The sequence below is a fragment of the Protopterus annectens genome, chromosome 13.part0, assembly GCF_019279795.1.
Source record: "Protopterus annectens isolate FY-2018-M chromosome 13.part0, PAN1.0, whole genome shotgun sequence".
Lineage (NCBI taxonomy): Eukaryota > Metazoa > Chordata > Ceratodontiformes > Protopteridae > Protopterus > Protopterus annectens.
This window is the reverse complement of record NC_056747.1, coordinates 298,824,226-298,843,537: the sequence shown is the minus strand read 5'-3', so window position 1 is coordinate 298,843,537 and position 19,312 is coordinate 298,824,226. Positions and strand designations below refer to the sequence as shown.

Sequence of the window (19,312 nt, the reverse complement as noted above, 5' to 3'; positions counted from 1 at the left end):
CAACATATTTTTTGTTTTGATAGTTTGTGATATACACTGTCAGAGGTCTGGTCATCTCTGTTACCACAAGGTATTTGTCTGGGTTATTGTCTTACGCCAAACTTCCAGGAAACAAATGTTTAAAATTCTGTTAAATTAATGTTTTTACTTGAGAAAACTGGGAGGTGGTGGTGCTGCGGTAGCGTTGTCTCCTCACAGTAAGATGCTGACTGGTTTGACTCTCAGCTAGAGCGTCTTCTGCGTGGAGACATGCGTGAATGGGCGTACCTTCGTTGAAGGTTGTGCGTTAGGGCTGGCAACTCAGCACATAAAAATCGACTGCCAATCATTAGCGGACCGTAGTTCCTCTGTGGCGACCCCTAACTGGGAAAAGCCGAAAGACACAACAACAACTTGAGAAAACTGGGATCATAGTAGGTTGATATTGCACCCCTGCTCCCAAAAAAGAGAGAAGCATATTTTCATCAAGCACTTCATCTTTAGGGGAGAGAACATTTTCTGCTAGTAAAATATTACTGACAGTGGCAGGACATCATCTGCTGTGCCGGAGACCCACATCCAGTTTGCACTCTGTCATTAAGGGTTTACGTGGTGCTGAAGGAATGACTGGCCAGGACCTTGCTCCCCTTTGGTAGTTGTAGGAATGTGTGGGTAGCATCTCATTTTTGATTGCCTTGTAGTGGAGACCAGGAGACACAAGTAAGTGAGTGCTTCATTACGTTTTCTAAGTGGCTATATGTGCAGCACATTGAGTTACTGAGGGAAAGCTCAGACAGCATAGAAGGCACTTCCATCAGCATTTGCGATTGTTCTGGCTCCTTAGTATCTAGTCATTGTCTCCCCCTTCATAAGATGGTATGTGTAGTAAGAGGTAAAGGTATAAAAATAGACATTTGGAAGGGCAGTTACTAGTTGGTTACTTGAAGGGAACTTGCAATAAAAAAGAATGATTTTCCCATTCTTTTATTTGGAAGAATGGTGAGCAAAGAGTACAGGGTTCTTTGTCAGAGCAGATGCTCCAAGGTAAAGGCCTGGTGTTTATGGTCTTCATTAATGTGTATGGTTTTGCCAACAACATGTTGTAGAGGGATAAAGCAGCGCAGGATATGTGGGAAGAGCCTAAATAGAAGATAATATAAAAATTGAGAAACTGGAAGCTTTGTTATATGGATATGGATACTAAGATACAAGCGGTTAAAATGTTTTTAGCCCCTTTAGTCTTGTATACAGGTGGGTGGCCGCGGTGGTGCAGCAGTTAGCATTGCTGCCTCACAGCAAGAGGTTCTCCGGTTCTATCCTTGGCTGGGGTGCCTTCTGTGCGGAGTCTGTATGTCCTCCCTGTGGTCGCGTGGGTTTCCTCCAGGTGCTCTGGTTTCCTCCCACATCCCAAAGACAATGCTGTAGGTGGATTGGACACTCTAAATTGGCCCTAGGCATGAGTGAGTGTATGTGCCTTCTGTGTAAGGTTGGGCACCGGGCTGGCAGCTCGACACCTTAAAACTCCACTGCCAATCATGAGCGGACAGGTCATCTACTGTGGCAACCCCTAACTGGGAAAGCCAAAAGAAGTCGTCTTGTATACAGGTCAGGCATATTATTTATCAACCAGAAGAGAAGCTGTGAATAGCAATTGATTCTTCCAATAGAGCAAGGCAGACTAGGATTACCCAATTTGTAGGGGTATTTTAGAGCAACACGGGTTAAGGCTCTTATACACAAGCAGAAAAATATAATTCATAATAGAAAGGAATTATGGTGATACAGGGGGGGAAACTCAAGAAATAAGGAGAGATTGTGGTTTTGGATGCAGACTCTTAAGGAGAACAACAAAAATCATACAGAGTATTGTATTCATAAAATAGCAGGGAGCTTAAAAACTAAACCAGCATGAGAATGGAGAAAAGAGATCCTGACGATAGGGTTGACTGTGGATAGGGATACAGATAGTAGGCAAGAGGGGGCTGGAATTTATTGGAGAAAACTGGCAAAAGAACCAAGGTATTGGGAGCAAATAACTAGAAAGGGAAATGTGATAGAATGGGATGAGGCCAAGAATTTATTTGGACTGCAGGTTAGAGATTGCCTTCCCTATCAAGGATTGATATCAAAGTACAGGCAAAGAGTAAGAAATAGGAAATGAAAGACCAGCACTAGTAGAATTTTTAATATAATCTAAAACAGAAGCTGCCCTTAAAATGACTAGTAGAGCATATAAAATATCACATGATAATTATAAGAATCAATCAGAAGAGCTTAGAGAGGATTGGGAAGAGAGCTTGGATAAGCAGTTCACAAAGAGACAATGGGGGATACATGTATATCTCCCAAATATGCAACAAAGTCTAGAAGATTTAGGATCTTTGCCTGGAACTGTTTACATAGGTATTTTTATACCCCAAGTAGACTCCAAATAATTTTTCCTCATGTGGATAACAAATGTTGGAGGTGTGATGGGCAAGAAAGACGTGGCTGGGAACATATTTTTTGGGAGTGTAATGAGCTGGCAGACTTTAGGGGTTCCCCGAGGACTGCTCTTTTGGAAATACTGGGTGGGCAGATCGAATTGACTGGGAAGAAGATTTTTTTGAGCTGTGATATAGAATCGGAATTGCCTGGACATAATAAAGCCTTGCTGAGTCTAGTTATGATGGCTGCCAAAAAAAGCAATTACTAGAAAATGGAAGTCAAAGAGTAGACCATCATTACTAGAAGTAGTGCATGTAGTAACAGAGATAAAACAACTAGAATTAGGATCTTTAGAAAATGGAAGGAGCAAACTATATATGAATAAATGGGAATTGTGGGAACAATATATGCAGAGAATAAATGAGGATTTGAATGAGATATACAGTGCTTAACTGACAATGACTGGATATATTATAAGTGATGTATAATGTTTGCAGCTACAGTTGTTTCAGTTGTGTCTGTGATGTATAATGTTTGCAACTAAAATGGTGTCAGTGTTTTTCATTTATATAAATGTCAGATTGCCTATGTCATACGTGATAATTTAATAAAGATGTTTATTGGGAAAAAAAACAGTGAAGTGCTTGAGATGAACACATTCATTTAAAATGTCAGCTTGCTTGATTGTACTAGTCACTTTTTTATACAGTCATTTTTCTAAATTTTACTTCATCTGATGCTGTAATACTCTATCTAAGCGCCTTTCTCAAATCTTTCTACTTTTTTAGTCTTTTTTTAAACTATTTTCAAATTTTACATTAGATGTTTCTGTATGTTTACAGTGTGTTTATTATTATTTAGTATGACGTTACTGGAGCTTTTCTCCCCGGGCCTCCACTGAAAATGGACATGTATCCAGTTGGACTAGCCCGGTCAACAAATGTAAAATAAAATAAAATAAATAAATAATCAAGGTCCTTGTGATGCACGTTAGCCAGATTTTCACACTTTTCATTTACCTCATGAGAAACAATTGATTTCAGTTCATTCCTTCTTCTTCTTTCGGCTTTTCCTGGTTAGGGGTCACCACAGCAGATCATCTGTCCACTCATGATTGGCAGTGAGATTTTACAGTGCTAAGTTGTCAGCCCGGCACCCAACCTTCCACAGAAGGCACACGCACACCTAGGGCCAATTTAGAGTGTCCAATCCACCTACAGCATGTCTTTGGGATGTGGGAGGAAGCCAGAGCACCATGAGGAAACCCTCAGTTCACTGAAGAAGGAAAACAGATTCCTAGTTAATGAATAAGCTTTTGTGCATTTTGTCAACTCAAAGATAAGATAGTCCGGAAATGAAAGGAATGTTTCTACCCTGAACTTTATCACTTTTAGTGAGTACTTCTTCTTCTGATGCATCATATCTAGTAAGTCGCACACTTCGCTTTCATTCCTGTTTTTTCAGAGAGCACCTACTCCTGGCTTTTAATTCATATTTACTAAATTTGTCTCTAATTTAATGAAGATATGTTTACAGAGACTCAAAAAGATTTGTGGCAACAAGTATGTTCACATTCTCTGACTGCAGGATATTAAACTTGTTTTGTTCACTGTTACAAGAATGTCATTCCAAAGAATTTTTAGAAAGATCGTTTTTCAGGTTCTCCATTTTCTCATTCAGTCCTTCTGCCTCTAGCCTTGTGTTCAGTTCTTGTTCAGTGTCAGCTGATACAGAATCCAGTACATGATTATTTTTCTCAAAACCCCCATACAGAGCATGAACAGCATCAAAATGTGACACCCATCTCATGTCAGACAGTTGCTTGACCACAACATCTTTTTCTAAAGATAATGCCAGATGTGTAGAAGCAGAGAAAAAGGAATACAGAAGCTGAACAAAGTCAAAGAATGTTACAGTCTATAGACAACACTCTTCCGCTTTTACTCCCACCAAGTTCAGGCTGTGTCCAGCGCAGGGGTCATAGATGGCAACTCATTCAGTTGATGAATCTGTGCTTGCAATCCATGTTCGGATGTATTTGAGGCATTATCATATGACTGACTACGACAGTTTGATAGTGGAATTTTGTTTTCATTAAGGAAATCCTTAACGGTGTCTGCCAGATTCTTTGCTCCATGAGAAAAGATGCGGATGAACTTGAAATGCTCCACAGGCTCACATCCTCGAATGTACCAGACAGTAAATATCAGTTGATCAGCGTGAGAGATGTCTGAACTGGAATCCATGCTTATTGGGTAATACTCTGACTTTTATTTCAAGACTAGCACAAAAAACATGATGTCTCATTAATTCAATAAATTCCTCACAAATTTTTGCTGATAAGTATGACTGGTTGCCCTTTCAACAATTTCCATACAGTTTAAGATATTCTTCCAAAAAGGGTCAAATTCACTCAACAGCTCTAGAATTCCTAAATAGTTTCCACTTTTTGCTGTCCCAGTAATTTGATTTTCTCCATGAAATGGCAAACCTGTAGAGGCAAGAAAGCGAATTACAGAAACCACACGTCAACACTTTATGCCAGTACTCCTGCTCAAGTAACAAAGAATGTACACTTTCAGTTTCTTTATGTCTGATCAAATATGCCGTCATGCACTTAGTGTTCTTCTCCATTTCATATTCTGGAATAACATTGCTGTGTTTCCAGTCATTGAATCCTAATATAGCAAAGGGAGACTCTGTCTTGAACAACAGACATTGGGAAGGTGAATAGAGTAGCCATTCACATTTTACACACTCACCATTCCGCAGTTGATATTTGAACACGTTTTTTGATAAATATCTTTTCTGAGTATTCTCTCCTCCGGCTCCTTTATACACTCTGCGTGAGTTTGAAAAGTTGCTGTCATGATTCTGACATGATGACAGCCCACTAAGAATCCAGTAATTCACTGTGTTAGTATTGTTAATGTTCCATAGCCCCGAATCTGTGTCTTGAGTTGCAGACTCCTTTACTGTTACAGATTTGGATATTTCCTCTTATGGAATATCCTCAGCAGTAGGAGCAGGTAATTATACCATTGGTGTGTCTAATGTTTGCTGGAATTGGCTGATTGGATGCAGGAGTGAATGTAGATGTGGATGCTATATTTGAAAGAGCAGTATTAGTGGCTGATGGTGTTGCACCTGGGTTCAACCAGTATGCTAATTTTGGAAGTTTGTACATTTTCTCCTTCTCCTCTACAGCTGTCCACTCAAAACACTATGTTTTGTTTCTGCTTAAAGGGTTACTCACTGATATTAAAAAAAAAATTAAAACACAGTTTTGTGCATTTTCAGCTGTAGAAAATTTAGGTTAGTGAGAAAAGTAAACGCCTTCAAAATGCTGTATGTACAGTAGTGGTCCACTACTACAGCTATCTACAAATAGGGCTGATCCACAAGTACGACCACAAAAGTTGCCACACTTGTTAAAAAAAAATTGCAATCAATACTTAAATATATATGCAATTTTAAAGGCGCAGCAAAGGTATTTCAGTTTATGGCCCGTGTACATTAGAGAGTTGATTATCAGAACTAACTGGGACCTAGGATAGTTCTGATAATCGAACATATAATTGAACTGGATAAAAAAAATGGCATTAGCAATCCATCTGTATACTGTGGGAGTAGAACCCACAGCCTTCCGCATCAAAAGCAAGTATACTACCAGATGTGCTACTAACAATTCTTTTAAATACTTTAGCACAATAGTGATATAATTTGCTAAACAACAGTTGCACATTGTAAACAGACTTGGCATATGCAGCACTAAACTTCTCTTCCCCCGAAGCTCTCAGCTCCTTGTAAAATGCACTTGACACTCAACCATATCTCTCAACTTTGTAGCACAAGAAATTTGGAAAAAGGCAGAATTTATTGGGGGGGGGGGGGCGCAAAGGCCCAAAACCTCCAGACATTCTGTGAAAGTCTGGACAGTTGAGAGCTATGCCCTCAACTTCTTGAAGTACAAGTGGTGAAAGGGGTAGAGTTTGGATAATTGATGTTTTGGGCGATCAGCATTCTACTGTACAACGCTTTCTAATATTTATAATTTTCATAATTCTTCACATATTTATAATTTAGTATAGTGTAGTATTTATTTATTGACAGCAAGTCACAATGTAAATTGATTGACATGGGTCCCCTATGCTCGTGGGGTTCTCCGGGCAACTGACTAGTGTGCCCATGCGTTAAGATAGCACTGATGCAGACTTGTTTTCAGTCATGTAGCGTCTTTGGCTGGGATGTGTTAATTGAAGTTTTCAGTGTGGGAAAAAAAAAAAAAAACTAATATTTTCAAGACTAAACTTACACTCTAACTATTGATGAGAGGAATAATATATATACATAATCTTCAGTGTTTGTCCTCTAAACTGGTGCCATTTATTGTATCATTCTCTGTTTGTATTCTATGTACATACTGTGTAGTTTATCATTATTTTGTGATCCAATGTGTACTTTAAAATTATGTGATGTAATGCTCTTTCTTTGTAAACTGCACCCAGGGCTGAGATTGCAACTGGTCACCTTGTGATCAGTGCTCTTCCCAGTTAACAAAATTCAGAAATAACTTCTTTCCTCAAGCTATCCGACTACTAAACTTGATCAGCAATGCAAGCCAACAGTTCACCTAGTCAGTGGCCACATAGTCTGAAGGGAATCTCATTTTTCTTAAGTGCAATCATCCCACTGTTGGGTCTTCTCATCTGTGCAATTGCTCATTGTAAGCTTCTTACATTTTGTGCAGTAACTCGTAGATCAAGTTACATTCCATGCAACTGAAAATGTTCTAATCTTTTTGCTCAAGTCTCAACTATGCAGTATATCTACCTGTGCAATACTAAGTGCTGCTAATAGTTAGAGATACAAAAATGTGATCTTGCCTAGTGTCATGTCAGATGTTAAAAATGTTTTCTTGTTATATATGTTATATTTATATGTATTACCTGCACACAGAGCTCAAAACAATGAAATTTTGTTTAGCCTGCACTGAAGTGTGGGTCTAAATGACAATAAAGTTTACTTTGACTTTGATAACACTGTAGTTCCTGTTGCTGCACTGCACCTAAATGTACTGTTAACATTTACATCAAAGAAAACTCACTTAAACCATAAACCATGTGTCTTTTATATAGTATTACCAGTAGTATGGTATTCTGGTTTTAACTTTTGAGCATACTTTTGAAATTCTATGATGTGAAGTTGTCCTATCTCGTTTTCATTCTATACTGATGGGTTCAGAACCGAGCCTCGGTTCCGACTCGGCCGCTTACTAAAGCTCGAGGTCTCAAACTTCAATTAACACATCCCAGCCAAAGATGCTACATGACTGAAAACAAGTCTATCCCGTGATGCACTAGTGCCTTCCCCAGATCTTGTTTGCCGCTGAAACAGATCGGGTCATACAACTAGCTCTGGCTAAGTGAAATATCTATTTTCCTTGTTTAACTACTCTCATAGTTGCATTTATAGTTTAAACATTTACTCTTTGAAAGTTAGATATATAGTCATATTTCCTTAAACTCGCCCTTTTTGTTAGGGAGCGTACTTGAAGTTTGTCTTGTGTGCGTGTGTGTGTGTGTGTGTGTGTGTGTGTGTGTGTGTGTGTGTGTGTGTGTGTGTGTGTGTGTGTGTTTTAGGCCTTTATATACCCTATCCTGTTTGCAGAGATATTTAGTTTTGTAGGATCTAAATAGTTCTAATACTTGTGTGCCTTCTGTAAATAGGATTATATTTAGACAGAGTTTTTGAGTGCTTAGCTTTGTAGTAGTCAGAAGTTGTTTGGATTACGGTAAATTCGTTTTTCCGTTACCATTTATCTGTATTATTATAGAAGTGTGTGTGTGCCTTTTCTCTCTAACTTTAAGGCTTGTTTGAATTATAAAGCCTTTCTCACCCGTTTAAATTAAAGGGTTAGCTTGTGTGTGTTGAGTGCAAGCAATGTCTAATAAGCAGTAGAAAGAGGTGAAACCCTCCGATTTCAACAAATGACCTAAATGTTCTCAGAAGATGTCCGTTACCGACAGATATATAGAGTGTGTTTACTGCCTGGGGGGCAGTTCATCTACAGGAGTCCTGCTCCATATGTCACTCCTTCAGCTCCCGGGTCCTCCGTGAGAGGAAAAACAAAGCGATATTAAAGGGATTAATAACATCTTCTTTTGCAGAAGCCATGGAAAAGGATCAAAGTCCTTCTAAATCACTTTCTACTCATGGCAAAGCCTTCAAAAGATAGTCTTCTACCTCTTTAGGAATGTCGGAGCCATCAAGCTAAACTGCCTCGGATGTCTCCGACAGTGACAAAAAAAATCTGACCATGACAGACCTCCTGCCTCGGTTCCATCTGTTTCGGATCTGATGGCAGTACAAGTTCAGAGCCACTCCCCTGCCTTGGAGCCGGTCTCTCTGATGTTCAGGTCGCCTCTATCACAATCTATAGCATCCAATCCATCCTCTCGAGCCTCCAAAAGCCTGTCTGATTATGATGTGGATCGCGTGGTGCAGAGATTGCTCAGGACACCGGCGCTGGCCAAACTTTTGTAGGAGCCGACTCCTGGAATCTCGGAACTGACTGGACCCCCGTTCCCCTGTCTTCGATTCCTCCTCTGACCCCAGCAGTGCTTTCAGAGCCGGAATGTGTGGAACTCATAGTGGTGGAGCCGTCGGAGCTGAGACCTGTTACAGACTCATCGGTTCCGACTGCTCTGACTACCTCGGTGCTGTCTGAGGTGTCTAGGAGCCGTCGCTCACCAGTCTGGTTCGGAGAAGACAGTCGGACAGAAACCTTTTTGGTTCCGAACTTGCCTCTTGGGGCTTCGGCTCTGGTGAGCTCTGCTTCTACCTCGGCTTCAGAGCCAGCCTCCATGGTGCCAGAGAGATATTCGATTCCTTGGAACCTGGAGTCTCTTTGGGCCATAGGAGAGGGGCTTTCGCATGTATGAGGAGACCTCTGTCCCCACTGACAATCCTCACTGTTGGATCCAAGCATTCCATCCCCAAAAGCACCAGTATACATCTCTGCACAGACGATTCCTCAACAGCGTAGACACCTTAAGCCTCAGATTACCCCATTGCGTGAGCCCCCTGCCCCCTCTCTTCCGAAACCTCACAGGAATGCCCCCCTGAAGAGGTCCCTAGGCAGAGGTTATGTAAGAGGAAGCGTGTAGACTCCTCAGAGGAGTCATTCACATCAGATACAAACCTTGAATAGCCAGAAGGGTCCCCATGGTTGCCCTCTGAGGATGTCTCTTTTGCAGACATCTTGGAAATCTTTAAACAGAGAGGCAGCTGGAAACCCTTTACCCCTTCTGATGAGGAGTCAGTGTACCTGAAGGTTTTTGGGTCTCACCCTTCAGCCACCTGGGTGTCTCCGCCTTTCGACGAGCTTATGCTGTTAGTCTGTTGAAAGGCGTGGGAGTTTCTGGACACAGTGGAACCTGTCCCTAGGAGGCCTAACAAATTCATTACCTCTCCAGATGACAAACCCTTTTTAACGAAAGGAGTCCCTGTATATGGTATGGTGGTGGTGGCAGCTACGAAAAAGGAGTTATCAGAGACTTCCACATCTGCCATCCCCAAATAAAGAGTTGCGTACGATGGACAGGTACAGAAAGCGCATGTTTTCTTCAGTGGCCTTTACCCTTAGGTCCCTGAATTACCTTACACATTTCAAAGTTTACAGAGAGGTCTCCTAAAAGAGGTTGGAGATGCTCTCCAGGGTACAGTAGCTGCAGGGGTAGCAGATAAGGTATTTTCACAGCTTGCCACCCTCAATTCAGTAGTTAATTTGTCCATGAGGCTCGTTTCTTATGCAGCAGATGGAGCGAGCAGATCAGCGGGTTCCAGAATTGCCCTTAGGTGACATTCCTGGATGTGCTTGTGTAATTTTGTGGAACCTTTTAAGTCATCCTTTGTTAATACCCCATTTGATGGCTCGTCCTTGTTCGGGCCTAAAGTCAAGGAAATGCTAACCAGGTGTGAACAAGAAGGAAAGACTCTTTGCCATCGGAGTCCATTTTTCTACACCTTCTGGACCCTATCCCAAGGATCAAAAGGGAGGAAAAATGTGTGTCCGAAAATCCCAGAGTGCCTTTCAAGACACATAGGGTGAATCTTCCTCCACGGGCAGAGGAGGAAGTAATAATGGAAGACGCCGGCCATGCGGCAGAGGGGGGCCGCAAAACCAGGGTGACCAAGAATCTTTCTTCAGTAAGCTCTTTCAGCGCTCTTGAAAGGAGGCTCACCTGCCCCTCTCTGGAGGCAGTCGAGGGTTGCTTATCTTTGTTACCCACAAACCTGGCTAAAAATAACAAAAGACAAGTGGGTACAAAGTATCATATCCAGAGGTTACTCAATACCCTTTTTTTCATGCCACCTCCACAAATAAAGAAAATCCTGGATGTTCCACCTAGTCACAGAGAACAAGCAACCTTAGAAATTCAAAAGTTGCTACAAAAAAGAGTCATCCAGTCAGTCCCCGCAGACCAGATAAGATCAAGAACTTACTCAAGGTTCTTTTTAGTTCCAAAGAAGACAGGGGACTGGAGAACCATACTAGATCTCAACAGATGAAACGAGTCAGTGAAGAAGGCAAAGTTCCGGATGGTCACATTGCAGTCAGTACTTCCCTTTATAGGGAAAGACAATTGGATGTGCTCTGTAGACCTCCAGGATGTGTACTACCACATAAAAATGGGCAGGCCATCTAGGAGTCATCTATGCTTTCGGCTGGGAGCCAGTCTGGCCTCACTACAGACCCCAGAGTGTTCACCAAATGCATGGCAGTAGTCACGGCTCACATAAGGCATCTAGGATTCCAGGTGTTTCCATATCTGGATGACTGGCTTCTGACCGCCACCACCAAGCACCTACTTATTCAGGAAAGAGACACTACCCTGAAACTCTGTGCTCAGCTAGGGATTTCAGTAAATTACAAAAAGTCTTCCTTATTGCCATCTCAACATATTGTTTTTTATAGAAGTAGAGTTCAATACCAAAATAATGAGTCAGACTTCCACCAGACAGGTTGCAGACTCTTCGTCTTGAAATCTGGGATCTCCTCTTCAAAACCAAGGTTCAAGCAAGGACAGTCCTAAAGGTATTGGGGACCATGGCAGCAGCAATAATTGTGATTCCTTTGGCAAGACTACATATGAGAATCCTCCAATGGCTCCTATTAACCCAGTGCTCCATGCAAGAACTTCCAATGTTCCACTTTATAACACTGACGGAATCCTGCAAGAAAGACCTCTGTTGGTGGCGTCACTCCAACCAAGTAACGGTAGGTCGATTGTCCCCCTTCCCAGTCCAGTAGCCACAGTGACCAGAGGCGCTTCCCAGATAGGGGGGCATTATCAGGGAAGAACAGCCCAAGACACTTGGCAGGACCATGAGGCTCCTTTGCACATCAGTGTACTAGAGATGAGAGCGGTGCTGATGGCACTGCAAGCATTCCAAGACTCTGTTCTGATAGGTACAATTGTAGTGCAGACAGACAATATGTCAATCATGTGGTACATAAACAAGGAGGAACCAAATCTTACTCCCTTTGTTGAGAGGCCCTGAGTATTGCAGTGGGCGACTTCCTCACCATAACGTTCCATGTGAGTTGTCCATCTCGTCTTCATTCTTACGTTCCACCCTCCTACCCCCAGCTGTGACATTTTGGAGGATCGATAGGTTCTTGGTGTACATCTGGTATGCTTTGATCCTCTTATTGGCTTATAAAGAAATATGTATATGTGTGTGTGTATATATATATATATATCTATATATATATATATATATATATATATATATATATATATATATATTTGTGTGTGTGTATATAATATGTATGTATTTATATAAATAGGTGTATAGGTACATCAGCAAACAAGATCTGAGGAAGGCAAGGCACTAGTGCATCATGGGATAGGGAAGGAGCCATAAGCTAGTTTTGAGACCTCGAGCTTTAGTAAGCAGCCGAGTCGGAACCGAGGATCTGTTCAGAACCCATCAGTGTAGAATAAAGACGAGATGGACAACTCACAATTGCAGAAAACAAAAGTTAATGTGAGAGTGTTCAATCTCGCCGTTTGTTCTTACACCTGGGTTCGGAGCCAATCCTCGGCTCCGTGTCGGCCGCTTGGCAAAGCTCTGCATCGAGAAGAAGCTCGAGACCAACCTATCTCCCACAATCCCCCTCTGCCTTTACCCCAGATCTAGTTTGCCGCTGCAACGTTCGCATCATTTTTGATGAACTCGGACCACCTGAAAGCTAAGATTACATTTATCTAATATTTTTTGGATAATTTTTCTTCTACTTTACTTTAAAGTTGTTGTGTGTGTGTGTGTGTGTGTAGTGAGTCGAGGGCTTTCTCGAGTACGTATATAATTTTTATATACTTATATTAAGTTAGTTCCCTCGGGGCCTACCCCACCCTTTAAACTTTATATCCTACAAAATTTCTGGATTTGACTAACTACCGGATTTGACATATATTACTGGATTTGACTTTATTATTGGCTATTACTGTTCAAGTCTGTGCACTGTTTAACTTTTTGGATTTGACTTTAGTGTTACCATGTCTGAAAAAGCTAAATCAGGCTTCAAACGGTGCCAATGTGGACAGAAAATGTCTGTCACAGACAATCATAGTTCCTGCGTCTACTGTCTTGGCCCTCTCCATCTGCAAGAAGACTGCTCCATCTGTCATTCTTTCAGTGGAAGGGTCATGACAGATAGGCGCAGGAAACTTATGGATAGAGGCCTTTTGAAGCCTGCATTCCAAGAGGCTCTGGATGCATCGGACCAGACATCTAAATCCTCGAAGGAATCGAAGACGTCGGAGCCCATGTCATCGGCTCCGAGCTCTTCATTTAAGGTTCGCTCACCGGTTCCACAGACCTCGGGGCCGAGTGTTGAACTTTTGTCCGTTACCGAGCCTCGAGTCTTGGAACCGGTGACGGAGCTTCCACCTCCTGTGCTCTTGAGGTCGGCTCCGTCTTCGATTCCTTTGACGCGTTCTTCTAGGCCCCTCTCCGACACCGATGTAGACCGCGTGGTGCAGAAATTAATGGAGAATACGGCCTTGTCCAAACTCATCTCTGTCTCCTCCCAGTTGGTGTCGAGACTCGAAGGCCTTCCCTTATCTCCATCTGTTCCTCCTCCGAGGCCTATTCAGTCTTCGGAGCCGGGAGAGGCTGATCTGATGATTGTGGAGCCCTCTGTGCTGGAACCGTCCTTCTCTCGGTCGGCACCGTTCACCTCGACTCCGACAGACCCATTACCGGAATCGCGGAGCCGAAGATCCATCCTTGGTTCGGGGACCGAGAGTCGGACCAACGTTTCGGTTCCGACTCTCCCTCTCGGAGCCTCAGCTCGGATCGACTCGGCTCCGTCCTTGGGGTCGATGCCCTCGGTTCCCATCTCGGGGATTCCTCCGCTTTCTTCGGATCCGAGGGATTCCTCGACTCGGGACCCGGGGGCCTTCGACCTCATGAGGAAGGTGTTGTTGACTCAGACAATCACTTCAGCAGAAACAGCTTCTCCTTCCCATAAGGGTCTGTTATCCTCCTCTGCACCCACGGCTACGTCAAAGCGTCGAGCACCGGTGTCTCAGCCGCCCCCAGAGGGTGCCCCCTCTTCCTCGGAGGCTTCATCGGATGCCCCCCCCCCGAGGAAGTTCCGAGGAAAAGGTTGTGTAAGAGGAGACACTTGGATTCTCCACAAGAATCCTTGATATCGGACACTGACTTAGATGAGTCAGAAGGGTCCCCAAAATCACCCTCAGAGGATGTCTCCTTTTCTGACATCCTGGAGATCCTAAAACAGAGAGGTGATTGGCAAGCCCTACCCCCTTCTGAGGATGAGTCAGTCTTGCTGAGGGCATTCGGTGCTCGCCCTTCCTCCTACTGGGTCACTCCGCCTTTCGATGAGTTGATGGAACTGATTGCTCGAAGGGCGTGGGAGACACCTGACACAGTGGAGCCAGTCCCTAGAAAGCCTAATAAATATATTACTGCCTCTCAAGACAAGGCTTATCTCACAAAGGGAGTTCCAGTAGACGCTATGGTGGTGGCAGCGGCCACTAAAAAGGAGATGTCTGAATCTTCCTCATCTGTCCATCCACCTAACAGAGATTCTAGGACTATGGACAGGTATGGGAAGCGCATTTTTAGTTCAGCGGCTTTTTCCATGTGATCCCTGAACTATTTGACCCATTTCACATGGTTACAGAGGGATCTAATCAAAGAGTTGGGAGATACCCTCCAGGGTACTACAGATGCTGCTGTCTCGGAGAAAGTTACAGCACAACTCAATACCCTTACATCTATTGTGAACTCGTCCATGAGGCTGATTTCATATGCAGCCGAAGGATCGAGTAGGGCTGCGGCTTCAGCGATTGTTCTTCGTAGACAATCCTGGATGCGCTTATGTTCCTTTGCGGAAGCCTTCAAGTCTTCCTTTACTAACGCCCCATTTGACGGTGCCACTCTCTTTGGCTCAAAAGTAAAGGAGACCCTTACCCGGTGTGAGCAAGAGGGAAAGACTCTGTCTGCTGTCTGAGTCCGTTTTTCCACCCCATCCAGACCGTACCCCAAAGGGCAACGTGGTGGAAAAATGTGGTTTCGAAAACCCCAAGGCTCTTTCTCAGGCACACAGGGTGATGACCTCTCTAGAGGCAGAGGAGGGGGCAGAGGTGGAAGACGTCGCCCTGGCGGCAGAGGGGGTCCGCAAAACCAAGGTGACAGGGATACTCTCCCCAGGAAACCTTTCCAGCACTCCTGAGAGGAGGCCCGACTGTCCTGCTCTGGAGGCAGTCGGGGGTCGCTTAGCTTTATACCCTCAGGCCTGGCAAAGTCTTACATCAGACAATTGGGTAAAAGCATTGTTACCAGAGGTTACAGAATTCCTTTCCTATTGCCCCCATTTCCGCAGAAAAGACTCCCAGATGTACCGCCCCATCTGCGAGACCCTGCAGCTATAGAAATTTCAAAGCTGCTAGAAAAAAAGAGTCATCCAACCAGTCCCGGCGGACCAAAGAGGATTCGGAACTTACTCAAGGTTCTTTTTAGTTCCAAAAAAGACAGGGGACTGGAGGCCAATTCTGGACCTAAGCAAACTCAATACCTTCGTCAAGAAAGAAAAGTTCTGGATGGTCACGCTTCAATCGATCCTTCCATTCTTACAGAAGGACGACTGGATGTGCTCAATAGATCTAAAGGACGCGTACTACCACATCAAAATGGCCAGGGTGTCCAGGGATCACTTGCGCTTCCGGCTGGGAGCCAGTCACTTTCAGTTTCGAGCCCTGCCCTTTGGTCTGACCTCAGCCCCCAGGGTTTTCACCAAATGTATGGCAGTGGTAGCGTCTCACTTGAGACGCCTGGGATTCCAGGTGTTTCCGTATCTGGACGACTGGCTCCTTTCTGCCACCACCGAGCATCGACTGATTCAGGCCAGGGATTACACACTACAACTCTGTGTTCATCTCAGAATTTCCGTAAATTTCGAAAAATCTGTATTACAGCCATCACAGCATATCTCATTCATAGGAGCAGAATTGGATACGCGTTGCTTAATCCTAAGGCTTCCTCCAGAAAGAATAGCCTCCCTACAAAACCATACATCTCTTCTCCTGTTGTCCAAAAAATCCCCAGCAAAACTGGTTCTGAAGGTTTTGGGTCTCATGGCAGCTTCCCTCATTGCGATACCCTTGGGAAGACTGCACATGAGAGTTCTTCAATGGCTACTGTTTGCACAATGGTCGTTCCAACAGTTACCCCTGACACACGAAATTCACATCACGAACATCTGCAAATCGCACCAGGTTTACTGCTTTATACATATGGGGTCATGTTGGTTTAATGTTTTAATTAGTGGTTTTGGAGGGAATTTTATCCGGTATGAGTGAGTAATTGTCTTTGTATAAGTATATATAAGGGCTTTGAGCCATTTGATATATTGTCTGATGAAGCAGTGTGCAACACTGCAAAAGCGCTTACATTCATGATTTAATAAACTACCTACAGTTTTAATTGTGGAGTTTTCATTGTGGCATACTCTTGTATATCTGCCTGCTGTCACAAGTTAGTAAATTTATTTGCCCATGGTAGGTCACATAGTGAGCACTTTTTTTCTTTTGTTTTTCTTTTTGAGAGAAGGGAATGTCAGTAGTTTTTGCTTATAAATTGGGACGGCAATGGTATAGTTTAAATATATACAACAGCTGAATGGAATTAATGTTACAAGTGTTTGGTAACAGAGTGGAACCAGTCAGCAGATGCCTGACTCGTGTTGCAAACGTGTAGCTTACTGATTTGTTTTAGTGGGGATTCATATTGCTGGTAGAACAACCTTGTGATTTCTGGTTTGTTGAAGCCAGTTTGTGTAAGTTGGCAGTAATTTGATGCTGCTGCTGTATCACTTTCCTTGAGATGCACTGCTGTCTGATTACATTAGGAAGAGTGCAGAGAGAGTGAAGGTTTTCACCCTTACCCAAAGCCCAGAAAGTAATCTTATTTGCATTGCTAGTTTGTGGAAGTATCCTTTCATATTTCACCTTAAGGGTGTTTGAATGCATTTAAGTTCATTTTGACAAAAAAAAAAAAAAGGATATGATGAAAGCCAGAAGAGGCAGTAATTGTTGGTAAGACAACTTAATTGTGAGCTTTGTAGAGAAGGCATCAGCTAAAGCTACAGGCTTGGATTAGCAAGATCTTCCTCTGTTTAGCTGCAGTTGTTGCTTCTTTGTACATTTGGTTACCAGGAAGATTACCTTTCTCCAAAGGTTAAGTAGATTGAATATATTACTGTCTTGTTTTTAATTGTTTAATTTTGGCTAACTTTTTTTGGAGGGTGTTGTATTTATTTTAGTAAGCTGACATTTATAAAATTAAAAACGATGCAGGAGTCTGATCCCCTCTACACTGTTGTATAGTTTGTGTAAAATCTTTATGATGAGATAGTCATTTAGAAATTACTGCAGTGAACCATTTAGTTCACCTTGACCTAAGAATGTGGCCCATAGCACAACAACAAACTCTCTTAACAGAAGTACTTATAATTCTTCATAAAAATGATAGATGCATGTCTGTCGCTGCAGGGAACCAGAGACTGCAAGGTTGTCCTCCACACTGACAGTATGATTATTTGAGCAAGCAGAAAGGAACTAAGTTCTCCTGTCCTGAATTTCCAAAAGGAGAGAGTGCGTTTGACAAGAAATATGTCCTTTATGCCCAAGGTAGCTACCAAGACTAACCTTAGCCAGTCTATAAACATGTTTGATTTTCCCCCAGATTACTCCCAGAGAACCTGAATATTTTTTACATTGCATGCGTGGGTAGTTTCATCTAAGATTTTTTTTCCATAATAGAGCTGAATACATTAGGAAAGATCTTTTAGTTGTTTCTTTTTTCAAATAGGTGCTGAGCTGTACTATTTTTAACGTGAGATTATCAAAGTGCCTCATTGACTCTTTTAAGCCCTGTTACCTGAAGTATAGCTGACCTTTTTTGTGAGCCTAGAGCCCACTCTGCTAGAGTAGTAGCTACTTCTCAAGTCATTTTCAGAATTGCATATTTGGATGATATTTTTGCACTGGCTATGTGGAAATCATTAAAAATGTTTTTTTTTTTGTGCTTCACTAAATACTTTTGGGTAGACTGGATGTAATCTCCAAGTCCACATCTTCCTTTGAATCCACAGTGATTTAAGGTAATTTCTCCACGAGGGGCCACCTAGGAGAATAGCCTTGGGACTCTGCTCTACTGGCTGCTGAAAATGGAACTTGGTGTAATGCTAAATCAGGATGGCTAGTTCCATTTTTTTATCAACTTGCCTGCCACCTTCCTTTGTCTGGAAGGCTGTATTTTTTTTTTCGTTCTGGTCATTGTGTTTTTAACATCTTTATTAAATTATCACTTAAGACATAGGCAAACATTCATTAACCGAAAAGAAAACAAATATTAACTTTTTTTCCCTTTCACATACCTTATATGTCAGATGTCTATTCTTTATAACTGTCATTAGTCCAGCTTCCAATAATTGGTTCAATTCCTCGCTTCCCTTTAAACTCACTCCCCCTCTTCCTGAACATTATTCTGCATGTATTCCCACCATTTCTATTTATTTATATGTAATTTGCTCCTTCCCTTTTATAAGGATCACGCTTCCACTTGCTTTATCTGTTTTATAATATGCAATACTTCAAAAATAGTTTAGACTTTGAATTCAATTTTCTAGTAATTGTTTTTTTGGTAGCCAACAGAATTAAACTTAACAAGGCCTTACTATGGCTAGTCAATTCAGATTCTTTATTCCAACTCAAAAGGATCATTTCCTTAGTTACAGCCATTTGCTCATCCAGTATTCCTGACAGTACTCTGTAGGGAATTTTTAAAATGTGCCAACTCATTACACTCCAAAACATATGTTCCCAGGCTACCTCTTTCTTCCCCATTACACCTCCAACATTTGCTGTCTACTTGAGTAAAACTTCTCCGAAGTCTGCTTGAGGTATAAAGATAATTATGCAAACACTTCCAAGTAAAAATCCCAAACCTTCTGGATTTTGTTGCGTACTTGGGAGCAATACATACGTTCTCTCATTGTTCCCTTGTAAATTGCTCTTCCAGTTTCTCTTCCCAGTCTTTTCTAACCTCCTCTGATTGATTCTTACAGCTACTGTGCAGTATTTTTTTATGCCCTACTAATTATCCATTTTTAATGGCAACTTCTGTTCTAGAGTCAACTAAAAACTCTACCAGATTAGGTCTTTCAGTTGGGATTCCCATACCCCATTCTCTTTGCCTACACTGTGATATCAATCCCTGGTAGTGAAGATAGTGTCTAGCATGCAGTCCAGACATCATCTTGGCCTCATCCCAGTCCATTGCCTTTCCCTCGCTGTCATTTGTT

General features: G+C 42.4%; 1 protein-coding gene across 2 annotated transcripts in view; it reads left to right on the top strand.

Moving 5' to 3' along the window:
• APBA3 (amyloid beta precursor protein binding family A member 3) overlaps window positions 1-19,312 on the top strand; it is a 675,569-nt gene that overhangs the window by 168,989 nt on the left and 487,268 nt on the right. The window lies entirely within an intron of this gene.